The sequence below is a fragment of the Stenella coeruleoalba genome (assembly GCF_951394435.1).
Source record: "Stenella coeruleoalba genome assembly, chromosome: 3".
Classification (NCBI taxonomy): domain Eukaryota; kingdom Metazoa; phylum Chordata; class Mammalia; order Artiodactyla; family Delphinidae; genus Stenella; species Stenella coeruleoalba.
In genome coordinates this window covers 110,200,740-110,226,076 of record NC_137148.1, presented here as the reverse complement: position 1 = coordinate 110,226,076, position 25,337 = coordinate 110,200,740, and the positions used below count along the sequence as shown (strand labels likewise).

The window sequence follows — 25,337 nt, the reverse complement described above, 5'->3', positions numbered from 1 at the left end:
GGCCTTTTCAACTGGGAGTGACTTCAGCGGCACCTGTTCCTTTTCCACAATTCCTTCCACTTCTAAGTGTGTCTGGAAAGCTTCTCTGCCTCTTGTTGTACCTGTGAAGTTGCAAAGCTGGAGATGGCCAGTTTAGGTCTTACTGCCAGCATTTCAGACACAATTAAATAGGAGAGGGGAATCACAGCCCTGAAAACTGTGAAATTTGCAAATTCACAAAGGAAAGTCAATGTTTTTTCAGCAGTGCAACCGACTGAAGGGCTGGCTAGGACTCCACCTGCCCCTTTCTCCCACACATTAGCCCCAGCAGAGGCTCATGAAACACAGTTTGAAAGCCACTGGGGTACGAAGTCATCACAACAGCCAGCGATCCTTCTGATGAACACAAATTATCGGCTATCTACTAATATTTCACATTAAAGCAGTATTCGTTTTACCAAAAGAATCACCCCCATAGCCACTTACGTGATGAACTATTTCAAAATTACTGAATTTTGAAATAAAATTCATTTCACAAAAATTCAAAGTAGATTTTTTTTCAGACTAACAGAAGTAATCGACACCTACGGTGACATTAAAGATTTGAACTGGAGGCCCTCATTCTCCTTCTGCCCAAGTGAGCAACACCCCATATGGAGGTTCTCGGTCCAAAAGCCCACGCAGCCACCCACGGATTGATGGTGGGAAGAGAGATTTGTCTGCTTCTAGACACCTGCATGGACTTTCTGTGCAAGTAAGCTTGGTTGTGAACCACACACAGAGTGAGGCAGATGCCATCATCGCAGCCCCAGTAACACTGAGCCTGCGAGCCCTGCCTGGGGCTGGCCCAGGCCCCTTTTTTAAGGCTCCAAGTCATTTGAGGGTCCTGCTACTTTCCCCAAGCCCCCAGAAGTAGCTGGAAGAGCCCTGTAAAGTCTAGGCTGGGGCCACACTCATACCAAGCTTCATATTCTGTGACCTAGAGATAGCATCACGGGAGACAGAAGCTCAGTCCCTGCAATCCCGCCCCCGCCCCCATCTCAGCCTCCCAGATCCAGGTGAGTGCCCTGGAGGACAGCACTCCAGCCCAAATAAAGCCAAGAACCACCTGCTGCCCCAGGGAATTGTAACTGCTGAGTCTTCACTGAGGAAAGCAGCCTGGAGTTGGCTTTGTGTGGCCCCCACTTCTTTTCTGCTGACCAAATAACCTGTGAACTAAAGGAGATTTCAGAACTGAGATGTGAAACAGCTTCATGATGGATATATTTTTCTACAAGGGGCTTAAATAGTAATCCATTCATTTTTCACAACGTGTTTCATTCAGGTACCACGGACACTGCACCATTTCATTACCAAATCCCACAGCTCACTCTCCCATCCTCCTCTTCAGAAGCCAGCCTCCAGGAGCAATGATACTGCTCCCAACGCCCTCCTACACATCCACCAATCTACCTCACATCCTCCTTCTTCCACCCGGCACCTCCAACTTGCACCTGGCACCTCTGAGCCAGGAGGCCAGACAGGTGATGTAGGATGACAACGATGCCGATATCGATGGCAAAGTTCTTGGCCATCCTCCCCCACCCAGGACCCCAGATCCCACTCCAAGTGCAATCAGAACCCACTGGGACATAGACGCTTGCTACCCAAAATCACACCCCCCAAACCCTAGCTCACAGCCCTTTGGAGTTAGGTGACCAAGACAAGCGAGAACTCAGAATTGTCAGGGAAGTTGGCTATTATCAGACAGAAACTGTCAGACGGGAATAGAGACCATAGCATCTCAGCCAAGCCCTTAGAGGGCTGAGCTACACCTCCCTCCATCCTCACTTTGCTCTCTGCCTTTCCCGCTCCCTTCCTAAGCCTGGGGCCTCCTGCTCATGAGCCACTCCTACAACTCAAGGGGCAACTCACCGGACCACCACACCAGCCCCCAGTGGCCTTTGCATGCTGCTTCCTTGCTTTGGGTACAAGTGAAAAGTCACTCATAGGGCCAGATGTTACTATTTGCTCCCAGATTGGCACATAGGGAAAACAGTTTTGTTCAAGAAAGTCACTAACTGCCTTGATTTCTCTCCAAAATCAAGAGATCATAGAACAGAGGGGCTTAAAAAAGTTCAAGGGGGAAATACACAGTGCTTATACTCAAGGTGTGACTGCAAGACCCCAAATACCTGGTGGACTACAACCCACTTCCTGCTTTTGTCTACACCAGGTTACCTGCCGAGCCACTTGAGGATTTGAGCATCTTATCTGGGCCTTCAGGGTTTAGGCACCAGCCACGCAGCCGACACCTGGAGCCCAGCAAGCACGGTTTCACCCATCTTTTGGACCTGTGAGCAGCATTGGGAATTTAACCAAAAGCAATGTGTGAAATTACGGAAGATAGGGGGAGAGCAGGAATTGACCTCCAAAATTCACAGCAAGGCGTCTTCAGCCAGCACAAGAGTGTTGAGCATGTGCGTGGTTTTTGGACAAACCGCAATTCACATACCCCTCTTTCCAAGCTCACCTTGACTAACATGGGACCATCCCTTTCTGCTGTGGCCCCAGGGAGCAGGCCATGCCCTGGAGGGCTGTAGAGGGCTCAGTCTGCATGCCACAAAGCAATAACTGTCGACTCGACCCTACCCCCAGCCCAGTGACACGCACATGTCACCAAGGCGGGATCCCAAGGCGGGATCAGACAATGCTGCCCAGTGGGGGCACTGTCTTCAAGATCATTTCTGAGGAATGGCAACCATCATTGGCTGGATATGGGGCCCAAGAGCTCTCAAATGAGAAAATTTCCTAAATCTAAACCTTCATGCACTGCCCAGCGTGACATCGGCCATAGCTTTAAGAGTTGTTTGTCCCTTGCTACTTCAGCTGCTTCAGAGAGGTGAGGGACAGTGGTCTGCAAGTCCCCCATCCCAGACCCACAGCACAGCTTTCTGTGGTGCCCCCGACCCACACCCTGACTGCCTGGCTCCGGCGGCTGACCAGCCTCCTCTCCGTTCCTGGCCCTGCCCCTTCGCACCCCATCTCCCCCTCCCCCGCTGCTCGTGCTTCCTGAAGGCCGTGTGAGATGATCTAAAAGCAGACTAGGCATGGAGTTTTGCTGCTGTAGTCACACACGCTGCGTTCATGCTATAGTGTAGTGAACGACCCTCGAGATATACAGTCACACACACACACAATTTGTCCCGTTAGGATTCTCATCCTCCCCCACCTCAGAAAACTTCCAGATCTCTTATGTCGAGGCAGATTACATTATTTTGAGCAGTTGTGTAGACTCCAAAATATATTTTCTGTAATCACTGGTACTTCTCAAAAGGCCTCCTGTAATTACTATACATGTGAATTTTTTCCTTATTTATAAAATATATATAAATTATTTTTAATACATCAACTTTAGTAGAAATTTGTACCAACACAGCAACTGTATGTGGCATTGGAGATAAGTTTGTGTTTACTTTGATGTATTTCACAGTATTGGACACACCATGTGTTTGCAGTACCACTTGATATAAAGACGATTCACAGATTATCATAAAGTATTGTCATTGTAAATGCTCTTTTTCTGAGGACTTTACAATAAAACGTGAAAAAAGTCACCTTTTTTGGTGCCAGTCTGTATGCACTTGTTAAAGTGAGAACTGATTAAGGCAGGACTACTCAGGGGCCTTCTCCTCCTTCTCCATCGCCATTATAGGTCCATGATGGTCAAAGCAAAATGGACCCTGCTCTGGCCCAGTCCAAAGAGAGCCTGGACAAAGGCAGGCATCTGACCCCAGAAGTCTCTCTTCCCCATGTTGAAGTTTCAGGTCCCAAAACGCACAACTAACATCTGGCTCAAAACTTCTTGTTATCTGCCCTGCAGGCCCTTAAAATCCACCCCAGCCCCCAGACTCTTATCTATTTCTTGACTCCGGTCACTCTTGATTCTTACTGGGGCAGACTTTCCAGCTAGGATGCAGAATGTATAAAGTGCTTGGTAATCACCAAGCTACCATGTGGATGGAGCACCTGCTATGTGCCAGCATGGCGCTAGGGAGGGGGACCCAGGGCCGCACAAAGGAGACACAGTCCCTGCCCTTGGTGAGTTTCAAGTCCACTGTGCCATGACCAGTAGTGCACGTTCTACAAAGAAACACACACACTCTGTGTGTGTATGTGTGTGCGCGCGCGTGTGTGTGTGTGTGTGTGTGTGTGTGTGTGTAGGGAAAGGGAGATATAGTTTAAGGAACTGGCTCATGCGGTTGTGGAGGCTGGAAAGTCCAAATCTGTACGGCAGGTGGGCAGCTGGAGACCCAGAGAAGAGTTGCAGTTCAACTCCTAAGGCAGTTTGTTGGCTGAATTCCCTCTTCTTCAGGGGAGCTCAGTATTTTGATTTTAAGGCCTTCAACTGATTGGATGAGGCCCACCCACACTATGGCGGGTAATGTGCTTTACTCAAAGTCTACTGATTTGTTAGAGACGAGTCAAGATGGCGGAGGAGTAGGAGAACGTGGAGTTCATGTCTCCCCACAAATGCATCAAGAATACATCTATAAATGGAAAAATTCTCACAGAGCACCTGCTGAACACTAGCAGAGGACCTCGGACACCTGAAAGCACAAGAAAGATTCTCACATAACTGGGTAGGATGAAAGAAAGAAGGAAAAAGGAAGAGGAGAGGAAGCAGGATGGGACCTACACCCCTGGAGGGAGCTGAAGGTGAGGACAGGTTCCCACATCCGGGGAAGGCCCCCCACTGACAGGAGATCACGTGGGACAGAAGGGGAGCTTTGGGGCTCAGAGGAGAGTGCAGCAACTGGTCTGTGGCAGGCAGGACAGAGTGAGACCTACACAGAGGGTCCAAGCCACAGCCCTGCATATCCCAGACTGAGACATGTGCCCAGGGGCTGGGTGCTGGAATGTGGGGTTTAGAGAGCAGACCCAGGGAGAGAACTGCTGTTCTCTGCAAGGCGACAGCCTGAGGGGACAGGAGAAAGGAGCTCCTCAACCATGAATCCTCCTGGAAGAAGCCCGGATGGCCATAGAAGCAAAGTGCCATTGTTGAGGGACACACAAAGGGCGGGGTCACCATTGAAGCCTCTCTGCCCATGCACCAGCCCCTGCCTCCATGAGTATTAGGAAGGGATCCCACCAGGGCTGGCTCTCTCACACCTATGGCCACTGGCTCGCTCCCCCACACACCCCATCCCCTCCAGAGCCAGCTCTCTTGCACCCATGGCCTCTGGCTCTGCCATGTGACCCATCCCCACAGGGCTGGGCTCTTGTGCTCCAGGGCAGCCTTGGGAGCAGATGCCTATGGGTGGCCCCTACACAGAGGTGGACCTGAAACTACAGCTGAGCCCCAGGGACTGTGCAACTATGAAAGAAGAGCTGAAATCTCTCCTCACAGCTGCACAAATGGCAGAATTACACCCCCACAACTGGCTTTGTAAACTCAGCACCTGAAGAACATCTAAACAGTCAACAAATGCTCCTGCAGCTGAGACGGGTCTAGCTTTAGCAGCTGTGGACTTTGTGAGCACATACATGTGGGGGATGGGCCAGGCCAGAGTCTGAGCCACCCCCATAGTACCTACAGCAGGTCCAGGTCCATGATTACTGCAATCTCCTGGGACCTGACATCAGTGGATCTATGCTAGTGGCCTGGTGAAAACAACTCCTGAGAGACACCAAGGCCAATCGCCGGCCTACCAGTGGTTAAGGTGGGGCTGAGAGCAGTGCCGACAACAGAGTAACTTGTGAGTTCAAACAATGGGTAAAAGGTGACACAACAGAGCATGTTCATAGGTGAATAGCGCCAAAGGAGGAATACTCCGTGGCTTCTCTCTTATTGGGACTGCTCCAAAACCACCTCCCTCACACTGCAGATCAGAAACACAGCTAAGAAACAGATCTGGGGGCCTCTACTCCAATACCTAGGGAGCAGACCCCACCCCTGACAGGGCAGAGACAACCACAGAGCAAAGGGGAGGCTCCACTCAATGCCCAGGGCAGGCTTTGGTCACCAAAACACCAGTCAAATACCCTATCAGGGGGATAACAGCTAGCATACACTGAAGAAAGAGGTGGCAGACAACCATACTGAAAACAAACATTGCAACCCCCCCAAAAAAAAAATTCAAATCCATGCAGGCTACCCAGGGACATTGCCACATAAAAATAACCCTCCAACACAGTCTGAGGGTCTGGCATCTGGAGGAAGAACCCCCAGAGCATTTAGCCTTGAAGGCCAGTGGGTCTTGAGGGCAGGAGCCCCACAGGGCTGGTGCAAAGAGAGACTCCACTCTTGGAGGGTGCACACAAGGTACCACGAGCACCTGGACCCAGCACAAAGCAGTAACTCCATAGGAACCTGGGCTAGATCTACCTAGGGGTCTTGGAGGGTCTCCTGGGGAAGCAGGGCTTGGCTGTAGTTCACTGTGGGGGCAACAACACTGGTAGCAGAGGCCCCAGGGAATATCCAGCATGAGCTCTACAGGAGGTCCCCATTTCAGCACCAAGACTCAACCCCACCCAACAGCCTGCAGGCTCCAGTGCTGAAATGCCTCAGGCCAAACAACCAGCAAGACAGGAACACAGCTGTACCCGTCAGCAGACAGGCTGCCTAAAGTCCTACTAAGCTCACAGACACAACAAAACACACCAATTGACACAGCCCTGCCCACCAGAGGGACAAGATCCAAATCCACCCACCAGAGGGCAGGCACCAGTCCCCCCGACGAGGAAGCCTGCAAAAGACCCTGGACCAAACTCACCCACTATGGGGCACACACCAAAAGCAAGAGGAACTACGATTCTGCAGCACGTGGAAAGGATACCACAAACACAGTAAGTTAGACAAAATGAGATGACAGAGAAATATGTTGCAGACAAAGGAGCAAGACAAAAACCTACAAGAACAACTAAATGAATAGGAGATAGAAAATCTACCTGAAAAAAAATTTAGAGTAATGAGAGTAAAGATGATCCAGAAAATCTACCTGAAAAAAAATTTAGAGTAATGAGAGTAAAGATGATCCAAGATCTTGGAAAAAGGATGGAGGCACAGACCGAGAAGATACAAGAAATGCTTAACAAAGAGTTAGAAGATTTAAAGAACAAACAAACACAGATGAACAATACAATAACTGAAATGAAAAATACACTAGAAGGAATTGATACCAGTATAACTGAGGCAAGAAAACAAATAAGTGAGCTGGAAGACAGAGTGGTGGAAATCACTGCCACAGAACAGAATAGTGGGAAAAAAAGGATAGAAGGAAACGAGGACAGTCTCAGAGGCTACTGGGGTACCATTAAATGCACCAACATTCACATTATAGGGGTCCCAGGAGAAGAAGAGAAAGAGAAAGGGCCTGAAGAAATATTTGAAGAGATTATAGTCAAAAACTTCCCTAACATGGGAAAGAAATAGTCACCCAAGTCCAGGAACTACAGAGAGTCCTATACAGGATAAACCCAGGAGGAACACGTCGAGAAACATATTAATCAAACTAACAAAAATTAAAGACAAAGAAAAAATATTAAAACAACGAGGGAAAAGCAACAGATAATATACAAGGGAATCCCCATAAGGTTATCAGCTGATTTTTCAGCAGAAACTCTGCGGGCCAGAAGGGAGTGGCATGATATATTTTAAAGTGATGAAAGGGAAAAACCTACAATCAAGAATAATCTAACCAACAAAGCTCTCATTCAGAATCAACAGAGAAATTAAAAATTTACAGACAAGGAAAAGCTAAGAGAATTCAGCACCACCAAACCAGCTTTACAACAAATCCTAAAGGAACTTCTCTAGGCAGGGGGAAAAAAAGATGCCACAACTAGAAACAAGAAAATCACAAATGGGAAAGCTCACTGGTAAAGGCAAAAATACAGTAAATGTAGTAAATCACCCACACACAAATATGATATCAAAACCAGTAGCCGTGAGGAGAGTACAAATGCAGGATATGGGAACTGCATTTGAAATTAAGAGACTGGCGACTTAAAACAATCTTTTACATATACAGACTGCTACAAAAAAACCTTATGGGAACTACAGACCAAAAATCTATAATACATACATACATACAAAAAAGAAAAAGCAGTCCAAACACAACACTAGTCATCAAATCAAAACAGAATAGAACAAAAGAGGAAGGGAATAAAAAGTCCTTCAAAAAGAAATCCAGGGGACTTCCCTGGTGGCACAGTGGTTAAGAATCTGCCTGCCAATGCAGGAGACATGGGTTCAAGCCCTGGTCCGGGAAGATCCCACATGCAGAGCAACTAAGCCTGGGTGCCATAATTACTGAGTCTGTTCTCTAGAGCCTGCACGCCACAACTACTAAAGACCACATGCCTAGAGCCTGTGTTCCTCAACAACAGAAGCCACTGCAATGAGAAGCCCATGCACCACAACGAAAAGTAGCCCCCGCTTGCCGCAACTAGAGAGAGCCTGCACACAGCAACAAAGACCCAACAGAGCCAAAATAAAAATAATTAATTTTTTTAAACTTAAAAAAAAAGAAATCCAAAAACAATTAACAAAATGGCTCTAAGAGCATATATATCAATAATTTCCTTAAATGTAAATGGATTAAATGCTCCAACCAAAAGACAAAGGCAGGTTAAATGGATACAACAACAAGGCCTGTATATATCACTATCTACAAGAGACCCACTTCAGATCTAGGGGCAAATACAAACTGAAAGTGAGGGGATGGAAAAACGTATTCCATGCAAATGGAAATCAAAAGAAAGCTGAAGTACCAATACTCATATCAGACAAAATGTATTTTAAAATAAAGACTGTTATAAGAGACAAAGAAGGACACTACATAATGATCAAGAGATCAATTCAAGAAGGATATATAATAATCGTAAATATGTATGTACCCAACAAGGAGCACCCCAATATATAAGGCAAATACTAACAGCCATAAAAGGAGAAACTGACAGTAACACAATAGCAGTGGGGGACTTTAACACCCCACTTGCATCAATGGACAGATCATCCAGACATAAGATCAATGAGGAAACACAGGCCTTAAATGACACATTAGAACAGATGGACTTTATTGATTTTTACAGAGCATTCCATCCAAAAGCAACAGAATACACATTCTTCTGAAGAGCACATGGAACATTCTCCAGGATTGATCACATGCTGGGCCACAAAACAAGCCTTAGTAAATTTAAGAAAACTGAAATTATATCAAGCATCTATTCCGACCACAGTGTATGAAATTAGAAATCAATTATAAGAAAAAAATATTAAGAGACACAAATGCGTGGAAGCTAAACAATGTTACTAAACAACCAATGGATCACAGAAGAAATCAAAGAGGAAATTTAAAAATACCTAGAGACAAATGAAAATGAAAGTACGATGATCCAAAACCTATGAGATGCAGCAAAAGCAGTTCTAAGACTGAAGTTTATAGCAATGCAGTCTTACCACAGGAAACAAGAAAAATCCCAAAAAAGCAACCTAACCTTATACCTAAAGCAACTAGAGAAAAAAGAACAAACAAAACCCAAAGTTGGTAGAAGAAAAAGAAATCATAAAGTTCACGGTAGAAATAAATGAAACAAAGGCAAAGAAAACAATAGAAAAAATCAATGAAACTAAAAGCTGGTTCTTTGAAAGGATAAACAACATTGATAAACCTTTAGCAAGACTCATCAAGAAAAACAGGGAGAGGGCTCAAATCAATAAAATTAGAAACAAAAAAGGAGAAGTTACAGTGGACACCACAGAAATATTAAGGAAGAAATGAACAAATTCTTAGAAAGGTACAATCTCCCAAGACTGAACCAGGAAGAAATAGAAAATATGAACAGACCAATCACACATACTGAAGTTGAAACTGTGATTAAAAATCTCCTAACAAGGGCTTCCCTGGTGGCGCAGTGGTTGAAAGTCTGCCTGCCGATGCAGGGGACACGGGTTCGTGCCCCGGTGCGGGAAGATCCCACGTGCCGCGGAGCGGCTGGGCCTGTGAGCCATGGCCGCTGAGCCTGTGCGTCCGGAGCCTGTGCTCCGCAACGGGAGAGGCCACAACAGTGAGAGGCCCACGTACGGCAAAAAAAAAAAAAAAAAAAAATCTCCCAACAAAAAAAGTCCAGGACCAGACGGTTTCACAGGCAAATTCTATCAAACGTTTAGAGAAGAGTTAAGACTTATTTTCTGAAACTATTCCAAAAGATTGCAGAGGAAGGAACACTCCCAAACTCATTCTATGAGGCCACCATCACCCTGTTAACAAAAGATACCAAAAAAAAGAAAATCACAGGCCAATATCTCTGATAAACATAGACACAAAAATCCTCAACAAAATATTAGCAATCGGAACGCAACAATATATTAAAAGGATCCTATACCATGACCAAGTGGGTTTTACCACAGGGATGCAAGGCTTTTTCAAAATCCACAATCAGTGTGATACACCACATGAACAAATTAAAGAATAAAAACCACATGATGATCTCAAAAGATACAGAAAAAGCTTTTGACAAAATTCAACACCCATTTATGATAAAAACTCTCCAGAAAATAGGCATAGAGGAAACCTACCTCAACATAATAAAGGTCATATATGACAAAACCACAGCCAACATCATTCTCAATAGTGAAAAACTGAAACCATTTCCTCTAAGATCAGGAACAAGACAAGGTTGCCCACTTGCACCACTATTAATCAACTTAGTTTTGGAAGTTTTAGCCATGGCAATCATAGAAGAAAAAGAAATAAAAGGGATACAAATCAGAAAAGAAGTAGTAAAACTGTCACTGTCTGCAGGCGACATGATACAATGCATAAAAAATCCTAAAGATGCTACCAGAAAACTACTAGAGCTAAACACTGAATTTGGTAAACTAGCAGGATACAAAACTTACACACAGAAATCTCTTGCATACCTATACACTAACGACAAAAAATCTGAAAAAGAAATTAAGGAAACACTCCCATTTACCATGGCAACAAAAAGAATAAAATACCTAGGAATAAACCTACCTAAGGAGACAAAAGACCCGTATGCAGAAAACAATATGACACTGATGAAAGAAATTAAAGACAAAACAAACAGATGGAGAGATATACCATGTTCTTGGATTAGAAGTATCAACACTGTGAAAATGACTGTACTACCCAAAGCAATCTACAGATTCAATGAAATCCCTATCAAACTAACAATGGCATTTTTCACAGAACTAGAACAAATAATTTTACAATTTGTGTAGAAACACAAAAGACCCCAAATAGCCAAAGCAATGGTGAGAAAGAAAAACAGGGCTGGAGGAATCAGGCTCCCTGACTTCAGATTATACTACAAAACTACAGTAATCAAGACATTATGGTACTGGCACAAAAACGGAAATATAGATCAATGGATCAGGATAGAAAGCCCAGACATAAACCCACACACATATGGTCACCTTATCTTTGATAAAGGATGCAAGAATATACAATGGAGAAAGAACAGTCTCTTCAATAAGTGGTGCTGGGAAAACTGGACAGCTACATGTAAAAGAATGAAATTAGAATACTTCCTAACACCATACATAAAAATAAACTCAAAATGCATTAAACCCTAAACGTAAGGCCAGATACTAAAAAACTCTTAGAGCAAAACATAGGGAGAACACTCTATGACATAAATCACAGCAAGGTCCTTTTTGACCCACTTCTGAGAGAAATGGAAATAGAAACAAAAATAAACAAATGGGACCTAATGAAACTTAAAAGCTTTTGCACAACAAAGGAAACCATAAACAAGATGAAAAGACAACCTTCAGAATGGAAGAAAATATTTGCAAATGAAGCAACTGACAAAGGATTAATCTCCAAAATATACAAGCAGTCAATCAGCTCAATATCAAAAAAACAAACAATCCAAAAATGGATGGAATTCCTAAATAGACATTTCTCCAAAGAAGACATACAGATAGCCAACAAACACATGAAAGGGTGCTCAACACCACTAATCATTAGAGAAATGCAAATCAAAACTACAATGAGCTATCACCTCACACCAGTCAGAATGGCCATCATCAAAAAATCTACAAACAAAAAATGCTGGAGAGGGTGTGGAGAAAAGAGAACCCTCTTGCACTGTTGGTGGGAATGTAAATTGATAAAGCCACTATGGAGAACAGCATGGAAGTTCCTTTAAAAACTAAAAATAAATTACCATATGACCCAGCAATCCCACTACTGGGCATATACCCTGAGAAAACCATAATTCAAAAACAGTATGTAGGGCTTGCCTGGTGGTGCAGTGGTTAAGAATCCACCTGCCAATGCAGAGGATGTGGGATCGAGCCCTGGTCCGGGAAGATCCCATATGCCGCAGAGCAACTAAGCCCGTGCACTACAGCTACTGAGCCTGCATTCTAGAGCCTGCAGGCCACAACTACTGAGCCTGCCTGCCACAACTACTGAAGCCCATGCACCTAGACCCCTTTCTCCTCAACAACAGAAGCCACCACAATGAGAAGCCCGCACACCACAATGAAGAGTAGCCCTCACTCACAGCAACTAGAGAAAGCCCACGCACAGCAATGAAGACCCAACACAGCCAAACATAAATAAATGAAATAAATAGATTTTAAATATAATAAAAAACAAAACAAAACAAAAAGAAGAGTCATCTACCACAATGTTCACTGCAGCTCTATTTACAACAGCCAGGACATTGGAAGCAATCTAAGTGTCCATTGACAGAGGAATGGATAAAGAAGATGTGGCACATATATACAATGGAATATTACTCAGCCATAAGAAGAAATGAAATTGAGTTATTTGCAGTGAGATGGATGGACTTAGAGTCTGTCATACAGAATGAAGTCAGTCAGAAAGAGAAAAAAAAATACCATATGCTAACACACATATATGGAATTAAAAAAAAATTGTTCTGATAAACGTAGGAGCAGGACAGGAATAAAGACACAGATGTAGAGAATGGACTTGAGGACACAGAGAGGGGGAAGGGTAAGCTGGGATGAAGTGAGAGAGCAGCACTGACATATATACACTACCAAATGTAAAATAGATAGCTAGTGGGAAGCAGCTGCATAGCACAGGGAGATCAGCTTAATGCTCTGTGACCACATAGAAGGGTGGGATAGGGAGGGTGGGAGGGAGGCGCAAAAGGGAGGGGATATGGGGATATATGTATACATATTGCTGATTCACTTTGTTATAAAACAGAAACTAACACAACAGAGGAAAACATAGGCAGAACACTAACACAACACTGTAAAGCAATTATACTCCAATAAAGATGTTAAAAAAAGAAAACACAAGCCTTAAATGACACATTAGGCCAGATAGATTTAATTGATATCTGTAGGACATCCAATCTGAAAGCAGCAGAATATACTTTCTTCTCAAGTACACACAGAATATTCTCCAGGGTAAATCACATCTTGGGTCACAAATCAAGCCTCAGTAAGTTTCAGAAAATTAAAATCCTATCAAGTATATTTTGCAACCACAATGGTATGAGATTAGAAATCAACTACAAGGAAAAAGTGTAAAAAACCCCACAAACACATGGAAGCTAAACAATATATTACTAAACTACTAATGGATCACTGAAGAAATTAAAGGTGAAATTAAAAAGTACCTAGAGACAAATGCCAATGAAAACACAACAATCCAAAATATATGAGACAGAGCAAAAGCAGTTCTAAGAGGGAAGTTTATAGCAACACAATCTTACCTCAAGAAATAAGAAAAATTTCAAATAAACAACCTAACCTTACACCTAAAGCAACTAGAGAAAGAAGAACAAACAAAACCCAAAGGTAGTAGAAGGAAAGAAATAAAAATTAGAGCAGAAATAAATGATATAGAGACAAAGAGAACAATAGAAAAGATTAATGAAACTAAAAGCTGGCTCTTGGAAAAGATAAACAAAATTGATAAAACTTTAGCCAGACTCATCAAGAAAAAAAGGGAGAGGACTCAAATCAATAAAATTAGAAATGAAAAAGGAGAAGTTACAACAGACACCACAGAAATACTAAGGATCATAAGGGACTACTACAAGCAACTCTATGCCAATAAAATGGACAACCTAGAAGAAATGGATGTATTCATAGAAAGGTACAACCTTCCAAGACTAAACCAGGAAGAAATATTGTAGAAAATATGAACAAACCAATCATAACTACTAAAATTGAAACTGTGATTTTAAAACTTCCAACAAACCAAAGTCCAGGACCAGATGGCTTCACAGGCAAATTCTATCAAATATTTAGAGAAGAGTTAACACCTATCCTTCTCAAACTCTTCCAAAACATTGCAAGGAAGAAACACTCCCAAGCTCATTCTATGAGATCACCATCACCCTGATACCAAAACCAGACAAAGATAACTCAAAAAAAGAAAATTACAGGCCAATATCACTGATGAACATCCTCAACCCAAAAATCCTCAACAAAATACTAGCAAACTGAAACCAACAACACATTCAAAGGATCATACACCATGATCAACTGGGACTTATCCCAGGGATGCAAGAGAAAGAACAAACAAAACCCAAAGTTAGTAGAAGGAGAGAATTCCAAGGATTCTTCAATATATGCAAATTAGCCAATGTGATACATCACATTAACAAACTGAAAAATAAAAAAGATATGATCGAGAAGGAACCAAGATGGCAGAGTAGAAGGACATGCTCTCACTCCCTCTTGTGAGACACCAGAGTCACGGCTAGCTGCTGGACAATCATCGACATGAGGACACTGGAGCTCACCAGAAAGGGTACCCCACATCCAAAGACAAAGGAGAAGCCACAATGAGACAGTAGGAGGGATGCAATCACAGTAAAATCAAATCCCATAACTGCTGGGCGGGTGACTCACAGACTGGAGAACACTTATACCACAGAAGTCCACCCACTGGAGTGAAGGTTCTGAGCCCCATGTCAGGCTTCCCAACCTGGGGGTCCAGCAACGGGAGGAGGATTTCCTAGAGAATCAGACTTTGAAGCCTAGTGGGATTTGATGGCAGAACTTCGACAGGGCTGGGGGAAATAGAGACTCCACTCTTGGAGGACACACACAAAGTAGTATGTGCATCAGGACCCAGGGGAAGGAGCAGTGACCCCAGGGGAGACTGAGCCAGACCTACCTGCTAGTGCTGGAGGGTCTCCTGTAGAGGCAGGGGTGGCTGTGGCTCACCGTGGGGATGAGAACACTGGCAGCAGAGGTTCTGGGGGGTGCACCTTGGTGTGAGCCCTCCCAGAGTCTGTCATTGGCCCCACCAAAGAGCCCAGGTAGGCTCCAGTGTTGGGTTGCCTCAGGCCAAACAACCAACAGGGAGGGGACCCAGCCCAACCCATCAACAGTCAAGTGGATTAAAGTTTTACTGAGCTCTGCCCACCAGAGCAACACCCAGCTCTACCAACCACCAGTCCCTCCCATCAGGAAACCTGCACAAGCCTCTTACGTAGACTCATCCACCAGAGGGCAGACAGCAGAAGCAAGAAGAACAATCCTGCAGCCTGTGGAACAAAAACCACATTCACAGAAAGATAGACAAGATGAAAAGGCAGAGGGCTATGTACCAGATGAAGGAACAGGATAAAACCCCAGAAAAGCAACTAAATGAAGTGGAGATGGGCAACCTTCCAGAAAAGGAATTCAGAATAATGATAGTGAAGATGATCCAGTACCTCGGAAAAAGAATGGAGGCAAAGATCGAGAAGATGCAAAAGATGTATAACAAAGACCTAGAAGAATTAAAGAACAAACAAACAGAGATGAACAATACAATAACTGAAATGAAAAATACACTAGAGGGCTTCCCTGGTTGCACAGTGGTTGAGAGTCCGCCTGCCGATGCAGGGGACACAGGTTCATGCCCCGGGCCGGGAAGGTCCCACATGCCGCAGAGCAGCTGGGCCCATGAGCCATGGCCGCTGAGCCTGCACGTCCGGAGCCTGTGCTCCGCAATGGGAAAGGCCACAACAGTGAGAGGCCCGCATACTGCAAAAAAAAAAAAAAAAAAAAACTACACTACAAGGAATCAATAGCAGAAAAACTGAGGCAGAAGAACGGATAAGTGACCTGGAAGACAGAATGGTGGAATTCACTGCTGCAGAACAGAATAAAGAAAAAAGAATGAAAAGAAATGAAGACAGCCTAAGAGAACTCTGGGACAACATTAAATGCAACAACATTCACATTACAGGGGTCCCAGAAGGAGAAGAGAGAGAGAAAGAACCCGAGAAAATATATGAAGAGATTATAGTCGAAAACTTCACTAACATGGGAAAGGAAAGAGTCACCGAGGTCCAGGAAGTGCAGAGAGTCCCATACAGGATAAACCCAAGGAGAAACACTCTAAGACACGTAATAATCAAACTGGCAAAAATTAAAGATAAAGAAAGATTATTGAAAGCAGCAAGGGAAAAATGAAAAATAACATATAAGGGAACTCCCATGAGGTTAAGAGCTGATTTCCCAGCAAAAACTCTACAAGCCAGAAGGGAGTGGCATGATATACTTAAAGTGATGAAAGGGAAGAACCTACAACCAAGATTACCCTACCTAGCAAGGATCTCATTCAGATTCCATGGAGAAATCAAAAGCTTTACAGACAAGCAAAAGCTAAGAGAATTCAGCACCACCAAACCAGCTCTACAACAAATGCTAAAGGAACTTCTCTAAGTGAGAAACATAAAAGAAAAGACCTACAAAAACAAACCCAAAACAATTAAGAAAGTGGTAAAAGGAACATACATATCAATAATTACCTTAAACATGAATAGATTAAATGCTCCAACCAAAAGACACAGGCTCGCTGAATGGATACAAAAACAAGACTCATATATATGGTGTCAACAAGTGACCCACTTCAGACCTAGGGACACATACAGACTGAGTGTGAGGGGACGGAAAAAGATATTCCATGCAAATGGAAATCAAAAGAAAGCTGGAGTAGCAATACTCATATCAGATAAAATAGACTTTAAAATAAAGAATGTTACAAGAGACAAGGAAGGACACTACATAGTGATCAAGGGATCAATCCAAGAAGAAGATATAACAATTATAAATATATATGCTCCCAACATAGGAGCACCTCAATACATAAGGCAACTGCTAACAGCTATAAAAGAGGAAATCGACACTAACACAATAATAGTGGGGTACTTTAACACCTCACTTACACCAATGGACAGATCATCGAAACTGAAAATAAGGAAACACAAGCTTTAAATGACACAATAGACCAGATAGATTTAATTGATATTTATAGGACCGTCCATCCAAAAACAGCAGATTACACTTTCTTCTCAAGTGCGCACGGAACATTCTCCAGGAAAGATCACATCTTGGGTCACAAGTGAAGCCTCAGTAAATTTAAGAAAATTGAAATCATATCAAGCATCTTTTCTGACCACAACGCTGAGATTAGAAATGTATTACAGGGAAAAAAACATAAAAAACACAAACACATGGAGGCTAAACAATACGTTACTAAATAACCAAGAGATCACTGAAGAAATCAAAGAGGAAATCAAAAAATACCTAGAGACAAATGACAATGAAAACACGATGATCCAAAACCTACGGGATGCAGCAAAAGCAGTTCTAAGAGGGAAGTTTATAGCTATACAAGCCTACCTCAAGAAACAAGAAAAATCTCAAATAAACAATCTAACCTTAAACCTAAAGGAACTAGAGAAAGAAGAATAAACAAAACCCAAAGTTACCAGAAGGAAAAAAATCATAAAGATCAGAGAAGAAATAAATGAAATAGAAACAAAGAAAACAATAGCAAGGATCAATAAAACTAAAAGCTGGTTATCTTTGAGAAGATAAACAAAATTGATAAACAATTAGCCAGACTCATCAAGAAAAAGAGGGAGAGAACTCAAATCAATAAAATCAGAAATGAAAAAGGAGAAGTTACAACAGACACCACAGAAATACAAAGCATCCTAAGAGACTACTGCAAGCAACACGATGACAATAAAATAGACAACCTGGAAGAAACAGACAAATTCTTAGAAAGGTATAACCTTCCAACACTGAACCAGGAAGAAATAGAAAATATGAACAGACCAATCAGAAGTAATGAAATTGAAACTGTGATTAAAAATCTTCCAACGAACAAAAGACCAGGGCCAGATGGCTTCACAGGTGAATTCTATCAAACATTTAGAGAAGAGCTATCACCTATCCTTCTCAAACTCTTCCAAAAACTTGCAGAGGAAGGAACACTCCCAAATACATTCTATGAGGCCACCATCACCCTGATACCAAAACCAGACAAAGATACTACAAAAAAAGAAGATTAGAGACCAATATCACTGATGAATATAGATGCAAAAATCCTCAACAAAATACTTGCAAACAGAATCCAACAACACATTAAAAGGATCATACACCACGATCAAGTGGGATTTATCCCAGGGATGCAAGGATTCTTCAATATATGCAAATCAATCAATGTGATAAAACATATTAACAAATTGAAGGTTAAAAACCATATGATCATCTGGCAGATGCAGAAAAAGCTTTAGACAAAATTCAACACCAATTTATGATAAAAACTCTCCAGAAAGTGGGCATAGAGGGAACCTACCTCAACGTAATAAAGGCCATATACGACAAACCCCCAGCAAACATCATTCTCAATGGTGAAAAGCTGAAAGCATTTCCTCTAAGATCAGGAACAAGACAAGGATGTGCACTCTCACCACGATTATTCAACATAGTTTTGGAAGTCCTAGCCATGGCAATCAGAGAAGAAAAAGAACTAAATGGAATACAAACTGGAAAAGAAGAAGTAAAACTGTCACTGTTTGCAGATGACATTATACTATACACAGAAAGTCCTAAAGATGCCACCAGAAAACTATTAGAGCTAATCAATGAATCTGGTAAACTTGCAGGATACAACATAAATGCACAGAAATCTCTTGCATTCCTATACACTAATGATGAAAAATCTGAAAGAGAAATTAAGGAAACACTCCCATTTACCATTGCAACAAAAAGAATAAAATACCTAGGAATAAACCTACCTAGGGAGACAAAAGACCTGTATTCAGAAAACTATAAAGCACTGATGAAAGAAATTAAAGATGATACCAACAGATGGAGAGATATACAATGTTCTTGGATTGGAAGAATCAACATTGTGAAAATGACTATACTACCCAAAGCAATCTACAGATTCAATGCAATCCCTATCAAATTAGCAATGGCATTTTTTATGGAACTAGAACAAAAAATCTTAAAATTTGTTTGGAGCCACAAAAGACCCCGAATAGCCAAAGCAGTCTTGAGGGAAAAAAAACGGAGCTGGAGGAATCAGACTCCCTGACTTCAGACTATACTACAAAGCTACAATCATCAAGACAATATGGTACTGGCACAAAAACAGAAATACAGATCAATGGAACAAAATAGAAAGCCCAGAGATAAACCCATGCACCTATGGTCAACTTATCTATGACAAAGGATGCAAGGATATACAATGGAGAAAAGACAGTCTCTTCAATAAGTGGTGCTGGGAAAACTGGACAGCTACATGTAAAAGAATGTAACATACACCATACACAAAATAAAACCATACACAAAAATAAACTCCCTTAACACCACACACAAAAATAAACTCAAAATGGATTCAATGGATTCAAGACCTAAATGTAAGACTGGACACTATAAAACTCTTAGAGGAAAACATAGGGAGAACACTCTATGACATAAATCACAGCAAGATCCTTTATGACCCACCTCCTAGAGAAATGGAAAGAAAAATAAACAAATGGGACCTAATGAAACTTAAAAGCTTTTGCAGAACAATGGAAACCATAAACAAGATGAAAAGACAACCCTCAGAATGGGAGAAAATATTTGCAAATGAAGCAACTGACAAAGGATTAATCTCCAAAATTTACAAGCAACTCATGAAGCTCAATATCAAAAAAACAAACATCCCAATCCAAAAAATGAGCAGAAGACCTAAATAGGCATTTCTCCAAAGAAGATATACAGATTGCCAACAAACACATGAAAGGATGCTCAACATCACTAATCATTAGAGAAACGCAAATCAAAACTACAATGAGGTATCACCTCACACCAGTTAGAATGGGCATCATCAGAAAATCTACAAACAATAAATGCTGGAGAGGGTGTGGAAAAAAGGGAACCCTCTTGCACTGTTGGTGGGAATGTAAATTGATAAAGCCACTATGGAGAACAGTATGGAGGTTCCTTAAAAAACGAAAAATAGAATTACCATATGACCCAGAAATCCCACTACTGGGCATATACCCAGAGAAAACCATAATTCAAAAAGACAAAAAAAAAAAAAGACACATGCACCCCAATGTTCATTGCAGCACTATTTACAGTAGCCAGATCATGGAAACAACCTAAATGCCCATCGATAGACGAATGGATAAAGACGATGTGGTACATATATACAATGGAGTATTACTCAACCATAAAAAGGAAAGAAATTGGGTCATTTGTAGAGACGTGGATGGATCTAGAGACTGTCATACAGAGTGAAGTAAGTCAGAAAGAGAAAAACAAATATCATATATTAACCCATATATGTGGAACCTAGAAAAATGGTACAGATGAACCAGTTTGCAGGGCAGAAGTTGAGACACAGATGTAGAGAACAAACATGGACATCAAGGTGGGAAAGCGGCGGGGGGGTGGGTGTGGTGGTGTGATGAATTGGTAGATTGGGATTGACATGTATACACTGATGTGTATAAAATGGTTGACTAATAAGAACCTGCTGTATAAAAAAATAAATAAAATAGAATTCAAAAATTCAAAGAAAAATGGAAAGTACAGACTCAAGCCCAAGCACCTATGGTCACCTAAGTCATGACAAAGTGGGCAAGAGTATACAATGGAGAAATGACAGTCTCTTCAATAAGTGGTGCTGGGAAAACTGGACAGCTACATGTAAAAAAATGAAATTAAAATACTCCCTACAGGAATAAAGAGGTAGACGTAGAGAATGGACTTGATGACATGGGGTGGGAGGGCGAAGCTGAGGTGAAGTGAGAGTAGCATCGACACATATACACTACCAAATGTAAAATAGTTGGCTCGTGGGAAGCAGCAGCATAGCACAGGGAGATCGGTCGGTATTTTGCGATGACCTAGAGGGGTGGGATAGGGAGGGTGGGACGGAGACTCAAGAGGGAGGCGATATGAGGACATGTGTATGCATATGGCTGATTCACTTTGTTGCGCAACAGAAACTAACACAGTATTGTGAAGCAATTATACTCCAATAAAGATCTATTGTTAAAAAACCAAAAAAAAAAAAAATACACTCCCTAACACCATACACAAAGATAAACTCAAAGTGCATTAAAGACCTAAATGTAAGACCTGTTACACTAAAATTCTTAGAGGAAAACATAGGCAGAACACTCTTGGACATAAACCACAGCAACATCTTTTTTGACCCACCTTCTAGAATAATGAAAAAATAAATAAATGGGACCTAATGAAACTTAAAAGGTTTTGCACAGCAAAGGAGACCATAAACAAGATGAAAAGACAACTCTCAGAATGGGAGAAAATATTTGCAAACGAAGCAACTGACTAAGGATTAATCTTCAAAATATAGAAGCAGCTCATGCAGCTCAATATCAAAAAAACAAACAACCCAATCCAAAAATGGGTGAAGATCTAAGTAGACATTCCTCCAAAGAAGACATACAGAAAAAATGTTGGCCATGTGTTGGTCAACAAACACATGAAAAGATGTTCAACATTGCTAATTATTAGAGAAATGAAGGGCTTCCCTGGTGGCACAGTGGTTAAGAATCCACCTGCCAATGCAGAGGACATGGGTTTGAGCCCTGGTCCAGGAAGATGCCACATGCTGTGGAACAACTAAGACCATGCGCCATGACTACTGAGCCTCTGTTCTAGAGCCCGCAAGCCACAACTACTGAGCCCACACACCACAACTACTGAAGCCCACACACCTAGAGCTGTCCTCGCAACAAGAGAGGCCACCGCAGTGAGGAGTAGCACCCGGCTCGCCGCAACTAGAGAAAGCCTGCATTCAGCAACGAAGACCCAATGCAACCATAAATAAATAAATGAATTTATAAAAAAAAAAAGAGCCAAAAAAATAGAGAAATGCAAATCAAAACTACAATGAGCTATCACCTCACACCAGTTAGAATGGCCATCATCAAGAAATCTACAAACAATAAATGCTGGAGAGGGTGTGGAGAAAAGGGAACCCTCCTACACTGTTGGTGGGAATGTAAATTGATACAGCCACTACGGAAAACAGTATGGAGGTTCCTTAAAAAACTACAAATAGAACTACCATACGACCCAGCGATCCCACTATTGGGCATATACCCAGAGAAAACCATAATTCAAAAAAACCCATGCACCCCAATGTTCATAGCAGCACTATTTACAATAGCCAGGACATGGAAGCAACCTAAATGTCCATTAACAGAGGAATGGATAAAGAAGATGTGGTACATATATACAATGGAATATTACTCAGCCATAAAAAGAAATGAAACTGGATCATTTGTAGAGACGTGGATGAACCTAGAAAGTGTCACACAGAGTGAAGTCAGAAAGAGAAAAGCAAATATCATATAATAATGCATATATATGGAATCTAGAAAAACTGTATAGATGATCTTAGTTGCAAAGCAGAAACAGAGACACAGAAGTAGAAAACAAATGTATGGATACCAAGGGGGAAGGGGTGGGGTGGGAGGAATTGGGAGACTGGGATTGACATATATACATTATTGATACTATGTATAAAATGGACAACTGATGGGAACATGCTGTATAGCACAGGGAACTCACCTAGTGCACTGTGGTAACCTAAATGTGAGGGAAGTCCAAAAGGGAAGGGATATCTGTATGTGTATGGCTGATTCATTTTTTTATGCAGTGGAGGCTAACAGAACATTATAAAGCAACCATACTCCAATAAAAACTAATTTTAAAATATAAAATAAAAATAAATTTAAATTAAATTAAAAAATAGGGCTTCCCTGGCGGCGCAGTGGTTGAGAGTCCGCCTGCCGATGCAGGGGACACGGGTTCGTGCCCCGGTCCGGGAAGATCCCACATGCTGCGGAGCGACTGGGCCCATGAGCCATGGCTGCTGAGCCTGAGCGTCTGGAGCCTGTGCTCCGCAACGGGAGAGGCCACAACAGTGAGAGGCCCACGTACCACAGAAAAAAATTAATAATAAAAATAAAAAAATAAACTCAAAATCGATTAAAGACCTAAATGTAAGGCCAGATACTATAAAACTCTTAGAGGAAAACATAAGCAGAAGACTCTCTGACATAAATCACAACAGGATTTTCTTTGATCCACCTCCTAGAGTAATGAAAATAAAAACAAAAATAAACAAATGGGACATAATTAAATTTAAAAGTGTTTACACAGCAAAGGAAATAATAAACAAAACGAAAAGACAACACACAGAATGGAGAAAATATTTCCCAATGAAGCAACTGACAAGGGATTAATCTCCAAAATATATAAATATCTCATGCAGCTCAGAATCAAAAAAAATAAAACAACCCAGTCAAAAAATGGACAGAAGCCCTAAAGAAACATTTCTCCAAAGAAGACATACAGATGGCCAAAAAGCACAATGAAAAGATGCTCAAAATCACTAATTGTTAGAGAAATGCAAATCAAAACTACAATGAGGTATCACCTCACACCAGTCAGAATGGCCATCATCAAAAAATCTACAAACAATAAATGCTGGAGAGGGTGTGGAGAAAAGGGAACCCTCCTACACTGTTGGTGGGAATGTAAATTGGATCAGCCACTATGGAGAACAGTATGGAGGTTCCTTAAAAAACTACAAATAGAGCTACCATATGAACCTGTAATCCCACTCCTGGACATATACCTGGAGAAAACCATAATTTGAAAAGATTTATGCACCCTAATATTCATTGCACCACTATTTACAATAGCCAAGACATGGAAGCAACCTAAATGTCCGTTGACACAGGAATGGATAAAGAAGAAGTGGTACATATATACAATGGAGTATTACTGAGCCATAAAAAAGAGCAAAACAATGCCATTTGCAGCAACATGGATGGAGCTAAAGATTGTCACAATGAGTGAAGTAAGTCAGACAGAGAAAAACAAATATCACATGATATTGCTTATATGTGGAATCTTAAAAAATGGTACAAATAAGCTTATTTACAAAACAGAAATAGAGTCACAGATGTAGAAATCAAACATGATTACAAGAGGGGGAAAGAGGGGGAAGGGATAAATTGGAAAATTGGGATTGACATATACACACTATATATAAAATAGATAACTAATAAGGACCTACTGTATAGCACAGGGAACTCTTCTCAACACTCTGTAATGACCTATATGAGACAAGAATTTTTAAAAGAGTAGATATATGTATATGTATAACTGATTCACTTTGCTGTACAGCAGAAACCAAGACAATATTGTTAATCAACTATACTCCTACATAAAATAAAAAAAAATTTTAATAAATAAATAAAAATAAAAGTTAATCTCACTAACAAAAAATACTTCCACAGAAACATCTAGAATAGTGTGTGACCAACTATCTGTCTGGGTACCATGGCCTGGCCATGTTGACACAAAATTAACTATCATGATGACACAAACAAGATGTTGCTCCTTCTCTCCTGGGGGAGTAGAGTGCTTTGTGCCAGGCCCTGTGATAAGCGCTTAATAAGCATTTGTTTTAAACCTTACCCCAACAACGCAGGAGGTATTACTATTATCTCCACTTTACAGAAAAAGAAACTGAGTGAGGCTCAGAACAACGGAGCCAGGATTAAAATGCAAGTCTACAAGGGCCAAAACACATGCTCTTAACCACTAAACCTGCTCCCTGCAGTACCCACTCTGACAAAAAGCAGAATCCCAGCTGCACCAGACTCACCTCCTTGCAGACCCCAGGTGGCACAGGCCACACATGCTAGGGGCTCAAGAAAGTTAACTGCCCAGACTAGCCCTGAAAATGCAGGATCTGGCCAATCCCCTAGGCAAGAAGAAACGCTTCTAATTAGAAGCCAAAAACTTTTGGTTGAAAGCAGATAGCAGTAGTCTGTTTGCTCACTGCCCACACAGGCTGGGCTCATCACTGCACATGCCCTGGATTCTTCCTTTAGGCTCACAAGCCCCAGGACATCAGGTGTCGAGACTGGGGTAGGGTGGGGCAGCAAAGCTGCAGCCTACCACCAGACCTGCCCCCAACAGGTGACAGAAGCTTCTATCCTATTTGGTGTTCCACCCATTCCCTTCTAACCAGGCTGAAAGGAGGGCACTCAGGGAGAGGCAAAGTGCT

General features: G+C 41.9%; 1 pseudogene across 1 annotated transcript in view; it reads left to right on the top strand.

Moving 5' to 3' along the window:
• Window positions 1-4,002: 4,002 nt before the first annotated feature.
• The window catches only part of LOC307184878 (cytochrome c oxidase subunit 7C, mitochondrial-like), a 47,470-nt pseudogene continuing 26,135 nt past the window's right edge, over window positions 4,003-25,337 (top strand). The window contains exon 1 of the transcript in view: window positions 4,003-4,059. The product of the transcript in view is annotated as a cytochrome c oxidase subunit 7C, mitochondrial-like (transcript). The remainder of the gene's footprint in view (window positions 4,060-25,337) is intronic.